The sequence below is a fragment of the Macaca thibetana genome, chromosome 2 (genome assembly GCF_024542745.1).
Source record: "Macaca thibetana thibetana isolate TM-01 chromosome 2, ASM2454274v1, whole genome shotgun sequence".
Lineage (NCBI taxonomy): Eukaryota > Metazoa > Chordata > Mammalia > Primates > Cercopithecidae > Macaca > Macaca thibetana.
The window spans coordinates 190800374-190813463 of NC_065579.1; the positions used below are offsets into that span (position 1 = coordinate 190800374).

Consider the following 13090-nt stretch of genomic DNA (forward strand, 5'->3'; position numbering starts at 1 on the left):
TCAGTCACTCGAGCTATATCATATCATGATTAGAAAGTGGTTGTGGTAGGTTTAGATAGTTCAAGGGAAAGCAAAAACGATGTGGGTCTTTATCTCTTTTCCTATTTTGTGTGTCTAAGGGACAGTTTTTGAAAGCCACTGGGTAGTTTCCCATTCTCAGGTACCATACAGGTAATTAGACCCTGCAGTAAGAAGTGAACAAGAGCAAAACAGTCTCAAATCATTTGTACCCAGAGAGCAAAAGCCATCTAGATAAAAGGAAGAAATAAAAAAGGGAGACTGGCCAAAGCTGTCAGATTCCTCACTGAGTCACATGTCAATTGCCTACACTTCTGCTCCTGTCAGGAAAGGCATCTCAGGGTCTGTAAATGACTAAGAACAAGAAGTCCTAGGAGTAGCTGAAAGCACTATAAAGATGGAAATTAAAAACAATTTCAGAATCAAATCAAGCATAAGGAAGCAATCGGTCCAAATCCAAAGCATATATTGTTAAATGTTTTAGTGTACACATTTCAAATATACTGAAATGTACCAAAGTTGAAAGAATAGTAAGTGAAGATTTCTAGACCTCTTCCTATTTTCAAAGTTGTTAATATTTAATCACATATATGTTATCCCTCTGTGTAGTCCGTTTTCACACTGCTATAAGGAGATACCTGAGATTGTGTAATTTCTAAAGGAAAGATGTTTAATTGACTCACAGTTCTGTGTGACTGGGGAGGCCTCAGGAAACTTACAATCATGGTGGCAGGGGAAGTAGTCACCTTCTTCACATGGCAGCAGGACAGAAAGGTGAAAGTGCAGGAAAACACTGCTATTTATGAAACCATCAGATCTCATGAGAACTCACTCACTATTATGAGACCAGCATGGGGGAACCACCCCCATAGTCCAAATGCTTCCCTCCCTTGACACGTGGGGATTACAACTGGGGATGAATTTTAAGTGGGGACACAGAACCAAATCATATCACCCTTTCTCTCTCTCTCTCTCTCTCTCTCTCTCTCTCTCTCACACACACACACACACACACACTCTCCCTCTCTCTCTCTCTCCATATATATACACACACACACACACACACACATATATGTGCATTTTTACAGACTTCATCATACCTATCCTAACAAAAGCATTCATTATCATAACTCAATTAACATCACACCTTAGAAAAACAACAGCAATAATTCTATATTATACACTAGTAATCCCATAAACTAATTTCCCACAAGTGTTCTGAGAATATACTTTATAGCTGCTGTTGCTGTTACTTTTAATTGTAAACAATAATCCAAATGTGATTCATTTACTGCATTTAACTATTATTCTCTTTTATTGTATAGCTTCTAAGTCTTGGCATTATTGACAAGCTGGCCAATCGTTCTTTGCTATGGAGAGAGGTGAAGGCTCTCTTTTGCATGATAGGACTCTTAGCATATCACTTGTCTGCATCTGCTAGATAATGGCAGCATTCTCCCTACCCCCAATTTGTGACCATCACAATTGTCTCCATATGTTATAGGATATAGAATATCCCCAAAAGACAAAATCACCTTGGATTAAGAACCACCACTCTATTTTAATCTGGAAGAGTACTTCCATCTTCACCTTATGTAATTTTAGTTAGCCATGCCTGGATACAAGCCGATTTTTTTATACCCGAATTATACCAACATATACCACCATCCCTCTGTGAACAGTTTGGGAATTGCTAATCTCAATAAGAAACAATTAGCCTCTGAGCAGTCATAAAAGCCACCTGAGAAACTTGCCAAGTTCCAGTTCCTGGGCTTGTTTCCTGCATATTCTGACTTCAGTACTGAAGTGAGACCTGCGAGTCTGAGTTTTTTATAAATACACCGAGTGATCCTTGTCCTAAGTCAAGTGTGGGAAACAAACAGCTAGGTCTTATGACACGAACCCCAAGGACCATAAAGAGTATGTACAATTGATAAAATCCTCCTCTCCTTTTTAATTATTTTAAATGTTTTTTCTTCCCAGACTTTGCTCAAAGGACACTCAGATTCATTTCTACATATTTGTCTGCTCTTCTTCCTTCCTTGGCAAATTTTCTTCTTCTCCCACTTTAATTTGGGAAAACCTATGTATAGGACCCTACCTTTCTGTATAAAATAATAGACTGTATTTAATGGTCTCAGCTGTCATCAATAGTGCAGTGTATTCCACGTTTATGTTTACTGCAGACTTCTCACTAACTTTCTCAGTGTCTCAGGTGCATTTCTGTGAAGGCTTTTATTTTAATTCTAACCTGTTAACCACAAAATTCAGCATCTTTTTTTTTTGCCACGATTGCTCAGTTTCTTTATTTCAAATTCCAATTAATTATCATTGGTTGCTGGTGCGACTGCAAACTTATGCAGTCACTTTAGAGGACAGTGTCTTACAAAACTAAACATACTCTTACTGTGCAATCCAGCAATCACACTCCTTGGTATTTACTCAAAGAAGCAGAAAACTTTTATCACACAAAAATCTGTGCATCTATATTCATAGATGTCAAACTTCGAAGCAAGCTAGATATCATTCAGTAAGGGAATGAATACATTTATTTTTCAATGGATAAATAAATCTAGACAATACAATATTATTCGATGCTGAAAATAAATAAGTTGTGAAAAGATGTGGAAGAAACTTAAATTCATATTACTAAGTGAAAGAAGCCAACCTGAAAAGGCTACATACTCTATGATTCCAACGATACGACATTCTGAAAAAGGTAAAACTATAAAAACAGTGAGGAGAACAATTGTTAGGGGGGTGAGAGGGGAAATGGATAAATAGGTGGAGTCCAGATGATTTTTAGGGCAGTGAAACTACTTCGCATAATACTATAGTGGTAGATACATATTATAAACATTTATTCAAACCCATAGAATGTACAATATGAAGAGTTGAATTCTAAGCTATGGACTGGATGGTAACGATGTGCGATGTAGGTCCAGCTATTGTAACAAATGTTTGACTCTGATAAGGGATGTTGATACTGGGGAAAGCTATGCATATACCTAAAGTTGTTCTAAAACAACAGCTCTATTTTAAAGATTTGATTCATCACTCCATTATTTTTCTGAGCCCATATTGACTGCCATATGATCACTGTATCCTTTTTTCCCTCCTTTACTCTAAGATATAGTCATTATAGTCTCTTAATTCTTCCACTAGGCCAGAAGTTCTCAAACTTTTATGTTAAAACATATCACATAGGTAACTTCTTAAAATGCTCATTCCCAGTCATCACACTGAAAGTATCACATTAAAAATTTTGATATGTAGTATAGAAACGTAAATTTTTAACAAGCATTCGAAGTAATTTTGAAATTCACCATCTAGAAAGCAAGCTTTAAAAGCCATTTTTCTTTATGATGTCTGACAAATTTATCGCTTTCTCCCTTTTTCTATAACTTCAGACTTATCCTATTCACACACAGGTTACAATAACTTCTTTGCTGGTTATCCTAATTCCAGTCTCTTTTTGCTACAATTATCCCTTTGTTGACTGCTAAAATAATCTTCTGCAAATGCCATTTTTATCACATCACTTTCCTGCTCAAGAATCAGCTACTCCTACCATATCAAGTCTAAACTCTTGGCCTATAATTCAAGGTCCTCTGTCAGCTAGCACTTTTGTACCTCTCTAATTTTATCTTTTCCCGCTACAGACTGGCTCTCCCACCCAGCTAAATCCAGCCAACTTTCCACTCTTCCTTGCTACTTCTTCCTACTTATTTCCATGGCTTTGAGTTTCCTTTCAATTGGAAAGCCCCTCTCTTTCATTTTCCCTCAACATATAATAAACATTTATTCCTAACTCATCTGCCTCAGAAAAATTTTCTTGATTAAAATTTTCCACCTACTCATTGTACTGTTTGAATAAAAATTACCAACAGGACTATGATTCAGAAGCGTAGAAAACACAAAAAAGCCTCTAATATTAAAAAGTAGGAACAGCACATTATTTTCCCAATTAACTTTTGAAAACAAAGATTTGCTCTAATAATTCTATTAATCTGAATATTAGTGGGAAAATATATGGAACAAACTACTACAAATAGGTGAGCTAAATGTTTAATATAAGTATGGTAGTTGGAGTAAACACTATAACGAGACAATAGAACATAAAAAACCAGTAGAAGCCAGGCACAGTGGGTCCCACCTGTCATCCCAGCTAACTGGGAGGCTAACTTGGGAGGAGTGCTTGAGGCCAGGAGTTCAAGACCAGCTTTGGTACCTGGTGAGACACCTCCCACCCAAGCTGTCATTTTTTTTAATTAAGAAAAAAAAAAAGAACCAATGGTAAATTAGTGATGGAAAAAAGATAGGAACTGCTAAGATGTGAAATGAATCTAATGACAAACTACAATATCAAGTTAAAATGAGATAAGAAAGTGAAGCCTCAGTGCCTATGCAATTGAAAATGGAATCTTCTAAATCCTTCCCAGAAGCAGTTTTGCTAATGTATGAATATTGTTTTTTTAATTTTATAATCATATCTCATATGTTTTAGCAACTGTTTTTCTCTTCAAAATAGCCCTTTCCTGAGCCTGTGAAGCAAAAGCACTCTACCAGAAATTCCATTGGAATGACATGCTATAAGCATACTTAGTTCATTTGGTACAATCAGATTTATTTTCAAATGGTATTGGGAATTCATGAGGGTTTCTGGTTTTCTATGACCTCGTCAATACTTGGACTTACCCACCTTCCAAATTCTATTAATTCAATGGGTGCTGTACAATATCACATTGTGATTTTGCTTGTGTTTATAAAATTACTAAAGAATTTGTACATTCTGCAGTATACTTAGGAGCCATTTTGGCTACCCTATGTATGAATTTCCTAATCACATCTGCTTGACTCTTTTATAGTATCTAAAATCACTTCCCCATATTTAATCTACATCGGGCATGTTGAATCCAGAAACACCAGGTTCAGGCTCGCCTCCTCACCTTTGCACATGCCAACCCTCAATATAGTTCTTGTGTACATTTCTATTTTAGCACTCTGCAGATTTTATGAAAATTGTTTATATCTGTTTTTTATAAGAGCTGGCTTTTTTAAAAACAAAACAAACAAAAATCTTCTTATTTCTAACTCCTAAGAAATAGGAGAGACATAGCAAAGGGTGGTACCAAGGTACTTTCCCTAGTGACATTTTATTCTTACCATTCTACTAGGAAAAGTTAATTTCTCTCTCTGCTAAGATGAGAAGAGCCCAAACAAGCCATCATGAGGGGTCCACTCGTGGGGGTCTGGCAGACTCTTAGAACAATCTGCAACCCACGATCACATCCACTCTGACTCTAGATCTCACACTTCCTTTCTCCTGGTAACATGAATTTTTGGAGCTCCAGAAGTTCACTCTTCCCTTATTTAAGTCATGATCCAAGTTTACCTGAAAAGGCTAAAACCCAAGACAGAGAAGGATCACAAAAGCAGGAGGCAGACACTTTGAGGACTTGTCCTGTCTTGTGACATAGCAGGGGAAGATTGTGATAGTATGAAGCAGGCTGGAATGGGCAAAGAAATGGAATTAGATATGCCTTTTGGATTGAGGCAATTTAATATCTTTTGGGTACATCCAGCTTCAAGAGAGACAAATTTATATAAGGTGATGAGAAAAAGGCCAGCAGACTGACATAACTTGGTTTTGAGAAACGAGTGACAGACACTGGGTGTGCTGTGCTGGGCGAGGCCCGCGGAGCAAACAGGCTATCACACCTGCCAAGCGGGTGGGGCCAACATGCAGGGAACCTAGAAGCCAGAACATAGAGAGTTGGAACTTGATAGGCCTGTCATTAAATTGTAAGATCAAAGTCATTGGAGTGAAGATTAAAGTCAGCCAAGAGCCAGAAATATTCCAGACCTAGGGAAACTGGAGTGGTAAAGACACTCAACAGTAATCAAGATAAATTGTTTTAAATAACTCCCCAGTTGTAAACTTTTACTTATTTATTCACTAATAAGAAATGTATTTGGGGTGCCTTCTACAGGTTGGTCACTGGTGTTGGTCAAAGAAATGGCAGTACGCAGACAAAATTTTGGCCTTCAAAAGAGCTTAACGCTTAGTGGGATAAGATGAAAAATACAAAAGTACAAAAGCACCTTATATAGTATGTCAGACGTGGATGAGTGCTAAGGAAAGAAAGAAATCAGGAAAGAGAACTAGATAGTGTCTTCAGGAAGGGTTCAATTAGATTGTAATTCAACACAGGCTAACTAGGGATGATGACGACTGAGGGAATGCATGCAGGTACAAAAAGGGAGTGAGCCATGTGTGCTAGTCAGACAGAAGAGTAAGTGCAGAGGCATGATGGCATGCAAATGTGTTATGATGTACTGTGGAAAAGCAATCGTACCACAGTAGCTGAGAAGAATGAACAAAGGGGAGAAAAGAGCACACAAGGCCAGAGAAGTAAGAGGGATGAGGAAGACCAAGCAGGCTCTTATGGTCCATTACAAAGATTTTGAGTTTTATTTACAAGGAAACTTTGAGACTATGGTGAGCCGATTTACATTTAAACCTGCTCACTTTGTCTACTATGCTGATAAGGAATTGAAGTTGAGCAAGGATGGAAGCAGAAGAAACAGGGCTATTACAATGAACCAATGGTGATATGGTGGCTTGGATCTGGGGTCTGACAATAGAAAGTGTGAAAACCTTTGAGAGTTGAGAGTCTGGACTTATTTTGAAGGTATCAGCAACAACATTTGCTGTTGAAATTAAGGATTGTAGGTGGGGAGAAAGAAAGAGAAGAGTCAAGGTTGATTTCAAACATAAAGAGTGGAGTTGCCATTTATTGAAAAAGAGAAAGGCTAGCGAGGTGTAAAATCAAAGGTTGATTTTTTAATATTCTCATTGAGAATAATTATGAGATATACAAATGGAAATAACAAATAAACAGTAGCATATCTGAGTGGAGTTCAGGTGAGAAGTAGGAATAGAGATATACATTTGAGAACCATCAATATATGCATAGTATTTAAATTCACAATAATAGAAGAAATAGTCAAGCTAGAGAGTATAGAGATAGAAAAAAGATCCAAAGGTTTTTTATTTTTTAGAAATTGAGAAGCTGAGAAGTTACCAGCAAATGAGAATGCAAAAGAACAGAGATATAGAAAGATAACTGAGAGACAAATGTCCTAGCATTCAAGTGAGGAAAATACATCAAAGGGAGGGATGGTGATACCCCCCTTAATGCTTCATGTGACAAAACTCCTCAGCATGCCCACTGAGTTACATTGAACTAAAAACTAAGCCACAATTATGAACTATATAACTGACTTTGAATCTGGTAATCAGGTGATATAATATTCTGACAAAATAGGTTAGAAATGGGCAGTAAGGTGATCATACTCAGTGTGGTAAAGTAACATTCAGGAGGGAAGGATATAAGAACCAAAATTGGAACAGTGAATTTAGCAACATGGATGTTATTGGTGACCAAGGTGCTTTTTGGATCATGAATATTACTTTTGGCAAAGTGCAAGATATATTCAATTGTATAAATCGAAAATAAGATGAGTAAGTAGAACAGCCCCATTTGTTGGCAAAACAATATGTTACTATAAAGATAAAACTGACTTTTTTTTTTTTCTTCGTGCTTATCCTTGTGAAGGAAATAATTCCAAAAGAGTAACTGTTGGAATTATGTAAACAATCATGTAATTGAAATTTGTTTATAACTTCCTAATACAACCAATTTAAGATTTAAGTTTATTTAAATGTTGTTTCATTATTTTGTAGAATCTTCTGAAATGTTTAATCTTGACCAGGATATTTTTCATTTCTTCTGAAATGAAATCATTTCAGAAGAAATCATTTCAGAATCATTTCAGAAATCATTAAAATGGCTCTTATTTACTGAATACCACCAAGAGCCAGGAAAATCATATTAACGTTTTCATTGTGTAGCTATACATAGGTATTATCATCATCACTTTCAGGGTAAAACAATTCTAGAATATGCCGGGTAGTAGCATTTTACATAAAGTCAGTGTTATGTAATTAGCACAACAGAGTAGGAGAGCAAGTTTCCTTGGCACAAAAAATACTTTGTTTTTCTTTTTGTTTGTTTGGTTTCATTTTTTGTTCTTATTTGAGTTCTGGTCTCACTCTGTCACCCAGGCTGGAATGCAGTGGGGCAGTCATAGCTCACTGCAGCCTCAAACTCCTGGGTTCAAACGACCCTGCCATCTCAGCCCCTGAGTGGCTGGGCCTACAGGCACACCCACCATGCCTGGCTGAGTTTGTTTGTTTGTTTGTTTTTATTGTTCATAGAGAAGTGCTCTCACTATGTCGCCCAGGCTGGTTTCAAACTCCTGGACTCCAGTTATTGCTTCTCCTCAGCTTCCCAAACTGCTGGGATTACAGACACGAGTCGCCACACCCAGCCTACACTTTGTTTTCTTAATTTTAATTCACATAATACCTGCCTTAATGCTTCACCTGACAAAAGTCCTCAGCATGTCCACTGAATTACATTGAACTAAAAACTAAGCCACAATTACGAACTATAGGAGTGAGTGACTCTGAATCTGGTAATCAGGTGATATAATATTCTGACAAAATAAGTTAGAAATGGGCAATAAGGTGATCATACTGAGTGTGGTAAAGTAACATTCAGGAGGCAAACGGGCACTTACAAGAATAAAGGTGGCAATTTGTTGAGAATTGTTTTTGAGAGAAATGTAAATCTGTTTTGAAAACATGATTAGTTCTGTTTAACAAAGGCAAAAGAAAATTAAATGCAATATTTAAAGATAGTCATCTGTATAATTTGTGCCTGGATTTCATAAGTAAATGTGCTGATATGTTTGTATAAGATTATGTAACCAAATTCCAAAGTTAACAAAAAGCAACAGCAAGCAATTACTGCATTTTTAAATTAAATACAATTAGGATCTCAACAATTTTTAAATTTTAAAGATTGAAGGCAACCCAAAATAATAATCAGAATTGATTTTGACCTTTATATATAGTGTACAATGAAATTTCTACTACAGATTTTGCTGATTTGGCATAGTAGCCCAATATTTTCTTGTATTTTATAAGCTATTTATTCAAACTAATAACAAATGAAGGATAACATTTTGTTTTGCCTTTTAAAATGTTTAGAAAGAAAAGTTTTAGTGTTTCTTGGTTATACTTAAGGCTTTAAAATTATTATAATAGTCTGTGTATTATTTTACCTATGTTAACTTTCCTTTATTATTTTGTATAATAATTTCTGAACAAGTTGCAGCACATATTTTAGCATAGCATGAGGCTTTGTAAGAAAATTGATTGGCTTATATTTAATTTGTTTAAATAAATATTTTCTATATATTTTGATAAACTATAGCTATACAATGTGATAGGGTATGAGAAAGTATGAGTAAGCCATTTTTATTAGTCCATTCTCCCACTGCTATAAATAACTGCCCAAGACTGGGTAATTTATAAAGGAAAGAGGTTTAATTGACTCACAGTTCGACATAGCTGGGGAGGCTTCAGGAAACTTACAGTCATTGCAGAAGGGGAAGCAAATACATCCGTCTTCACATAGTGGTAGGAGAGAGAAGTGAGGGCCAAGTGAGGAGGGAAGCCCCTAATAAAACTATCAGATCTCGTGAGACCTCACTCACTACCATGAGAACAGTACGGGGAAACTGCCTCCATGATTCAATTATCTCTGCCTGGTCCCACCCTTACACATGGGGATTATTACAACTCAAAATGAGATTGTGGGTGGAAACACAGACAAACCATATCATTCCACCCCTGGCCCCTCCCAGATATCATGTCCTCACCTTTCAAAACCCAATCACGTAATTCCAACAGTCCCCCAAAGTCTTATTTCAGCATTAACTCAAAAGTCCACAGTCCAAAGTTTCATCTGAGACAAGGCAAGTCCCTTCCGCCTATGAGCCTGTAAAATCAAAAACAAGCTGGTTACTTCCTAAATACAATGGAGGTACAGGCATTGGGTAAAGACACCCATTCCAAATGGGACAAATTGGACAAAACAAAGGGTCTACAGGCCCCACGAGAGTCCAAAATCCCATGGGGCAGTCACTGAACTTTAAAGTTCCAAAATGATCTCCTTTGACTCCATGTCTCACAGTCAGGTCATACTGATGCAAAAGGTGGGCTCCCACGGCCATAAGCAGTTCCACTCTGTGGCTTTGCAGGGCACAGCCCCCCTCCCAACTGCTTCCACAGGCTGGCTTTGAGTGTCTGCAGCTTTTACAGGTGCATAGTGCAAGCTGTCAGTGGATCTACCATTCTGGGGTCTGGAGGACTGTGGCCCTCTTTTCACAGCTTTGCTAGGTAGTGGCCCAGTGGGGACTGTGTGGGGGTTCCAACTCCACATTTCCCTTCTCCACAAGGGCTATGCCCTTGCAGCATACCTCTGCCTGGATATCCAAGTGTTTCCATACATCTTCTGAAATCTAGGTGGAGGTTCCCAAAGCTCAATTATTCACTCGTGTGTACCCGCAGGCTCAACACCATGTGTAAGCTGCCAAGGCTTGGGGTTTGCACTCTCTGAAGCAATTGCCTGAGAAGTACGTTGGCCTCTTTCAGCCACAGCTGGAGCTGAAGCAGCTGGGATGCAGTGCATCACATACCAAAGCTACATAGAGCAGGGGGGCCTGGACCCCATCCACAAAACCCTTTTTCCCTCCTAGGCTTCAGGCCTGTGATGGGAGAGGTTGCCAGGACGGTCTCTGACATGTCCTGGAGATATTTCCCCATTGTCTTTTGATTAACATTCAACTCCTCATTACTTATGCAAATTTCTGCAATGGGCTTGAATTTGTCCCCAGAAAAAGGGTTTTTCTTTTCTATTGCATCATCAGTCTGCACATTTTTTGACCTGTTATGCTCTGCTTCCTCTTGAATGCTTTGCCACTTGGAAATTTCTGCCAGAAACCCTAAATCATCTCTTTCAAGTTCAAAGTTCCATATATATGTAGGGCAGGGGAAAAATGTCACCAGTCTCTTTGCTAAAGCACGGCAAGGGTCCCCTTTATTCTAGTTCCCAAGAAGTTCCTCAATTTCATCTAAGACCACCTCAGCCTGGACTTCATCGTCCATATCACTATCAGCATTTTGGTCAAAATCATTCAACAAGTCTCTAGGAAGTTCCAAAGTTTCCCACATCCTCCTGTCTTCTCCCAAACTCTCCAAACTGTTCCAACATCTGCCTGTTACCCAGTTCCAAAGTCGCTTCCACATTTTCAGTTATCTTTATAGCAGCACCCCACTCTCTGCGGTACAGATTTACTGTATTAGCCCATTCTCCTGCTGTGTAAAGAGCTGCTGGAGACTGTAATTTATAAAGGAAAGAGGGTTAATAGACTCACAGTTCCATATGGCTTGGGAGGCCTTGGGAAACTTACAATCAGGGCAGAAGGCGAAGGAAATAAATCATTCTTCACATGATGGCAAGAGAGAAGTGAGAGCTGAGTGAAGGAGGAAGCCCCTTATAAACCATTCAGCTCGCATGAGACCTCACTATCATAAGAACAGCGTGAAGGAAATTGCCCCCGTGATTCAATTATCTCCACTTGGTCCCGCCCTTGATACTTCAAGATGAGATTTTGGGTGGGGACACAGCCAAGCCATATCACCATTCCTAGATAATTTATTTATCAATATGATACTGTCACTCCCTGTACAAATTTCTTGAATATATATTAACTTCTCCGATATGCTATATAAATATCGATGAGTAAAACTAATATATAGTGTATGTAGTGAATTTGTACTACAGATAATAAATATTTTTGAATTCTGATGTATCTAAAATATTTTTTTTTTTTTTTTTTAAGACGGAGTCTTGCTCTGTCACCCAGGCTGGAGTTCAGTGGCATGATCTTGGCTCATGGCAACCTCCACCTCCCAGGTTCAAGCAATTCTCCTGCCTCAGCCTCCTGAGTAGCTGGGATTACGGGCACGCACCACCATGCCTGACTAATTTTTTTTTTTTTTTTTTTTTGTACTTTTAGTAGAGACAGAGTTTCACCTCACTGGCCAGGCTGGTCTCAAACACTCCTGACCTCAGGTGATCCGCCTGCCTCAGTCTCCTAAAGTGCTGGAATTACAGGCATAAGCCACCACATCCAGCCTAAAATACATTTTTTTTTTAACTTATAAAAGCAGACCCAGAAATTTCAGTATGTTAGTGAAGAAAACTATTTACCATCTTTTTAAAAAATGTGGTATAAAATATACGAATTAAAGATTTCTTTCAAATCTGAAACTATTATATATGCCACAAAACACCATCCTGCTAGTGCTTTCCAATATATATTTGAATCAAAGATTTTCGGATCAGTGATGTCTATAAACACATTCATGTCTTCATTGTACAGAGGGCTCCATCACGCATTCATTTATTTCTTCACTGAACACAAATTTATTGACCATCTACTATAACCAGGTACTGCACCAGGAACGCGATAATCACGGAAACAGAAACCCTGCCTTCATGGATCTAATATTTTAGTTGAGGAACACGATGAAATAACAAAAACCAGATAATATATTAGATGGAAATGTATACATATATATACATACACACACACACATATATATGCACAAACACACACACATATATATGTTGTGTATATATATTTTAGATGGATTCTCACTCTGTCACCAGGCTGGAGTTCAGTGGTGCAATGTTTGCTCACTGCAACCTCTGCCTCATAGGTTCAACCAATTCTCCTGCCTCAGCGTCACGAGTAGCTGGGATTATAGGTGCACCACCATGCCCGGCTAATTTTTGAATTTTTAGTAGAGATGGGGTTCACCCTGTTAGCCAGGCTGGTCTCCAATTCCTAACCTCAGGTGATCCACCCACCTTGGCCTCCCAAAGTGCTGGGATTACAGGCGTGAGCCGCCACACACAGCCTAGAAGTGGTAATATTAAATGAGAGGGTCCAGTAGGCCTCGCTGAGCAAAGATCTTAAGAATGTAAAAGAGAGTTTGGCACCAATCTGGTAGCATTTACGTGCATTTTATCATGCGTTAGGCAGCCATTACTCATTTAATTCTCACAAGCAAATTGTGACCTAGGTA

General features: G+C 38.2%; 1 protein-coding gene and 1 long non-coding RNA gene across 3 annotated transcripts in view; one reads left to right on the forward strand and one right to left on the reverse strand.

Annotated features, from left to right (window-relative positions):
- Positions 1-10836, reverse strand: part of LOC126947916 (uncharacterized) — a 45284-nt gene extending 34448 nt beyond the window's left edge. Inside the window, exon 1 of one of the 2 annotated variants that reach the window (XR_007723255.1) lies at positions 9527-10836. This is a non-coding gene — a long non-coding RNA (uncharacterized LOC126947916). Of the gene's footprint in view, positions 1-9490 lie in introns of both variants that reach the window. The other variant, XR_007723254.1, reaches the window with a different exon arrangement.
- Positions 1-13090, forward strand: part of ROBO1 (roundabout guidance receptor 1) — a 1153604-nt gene that overhangs the window by 424240 nt on the left and 716274 nt on the right. The window lies entirely within an intron of this gene.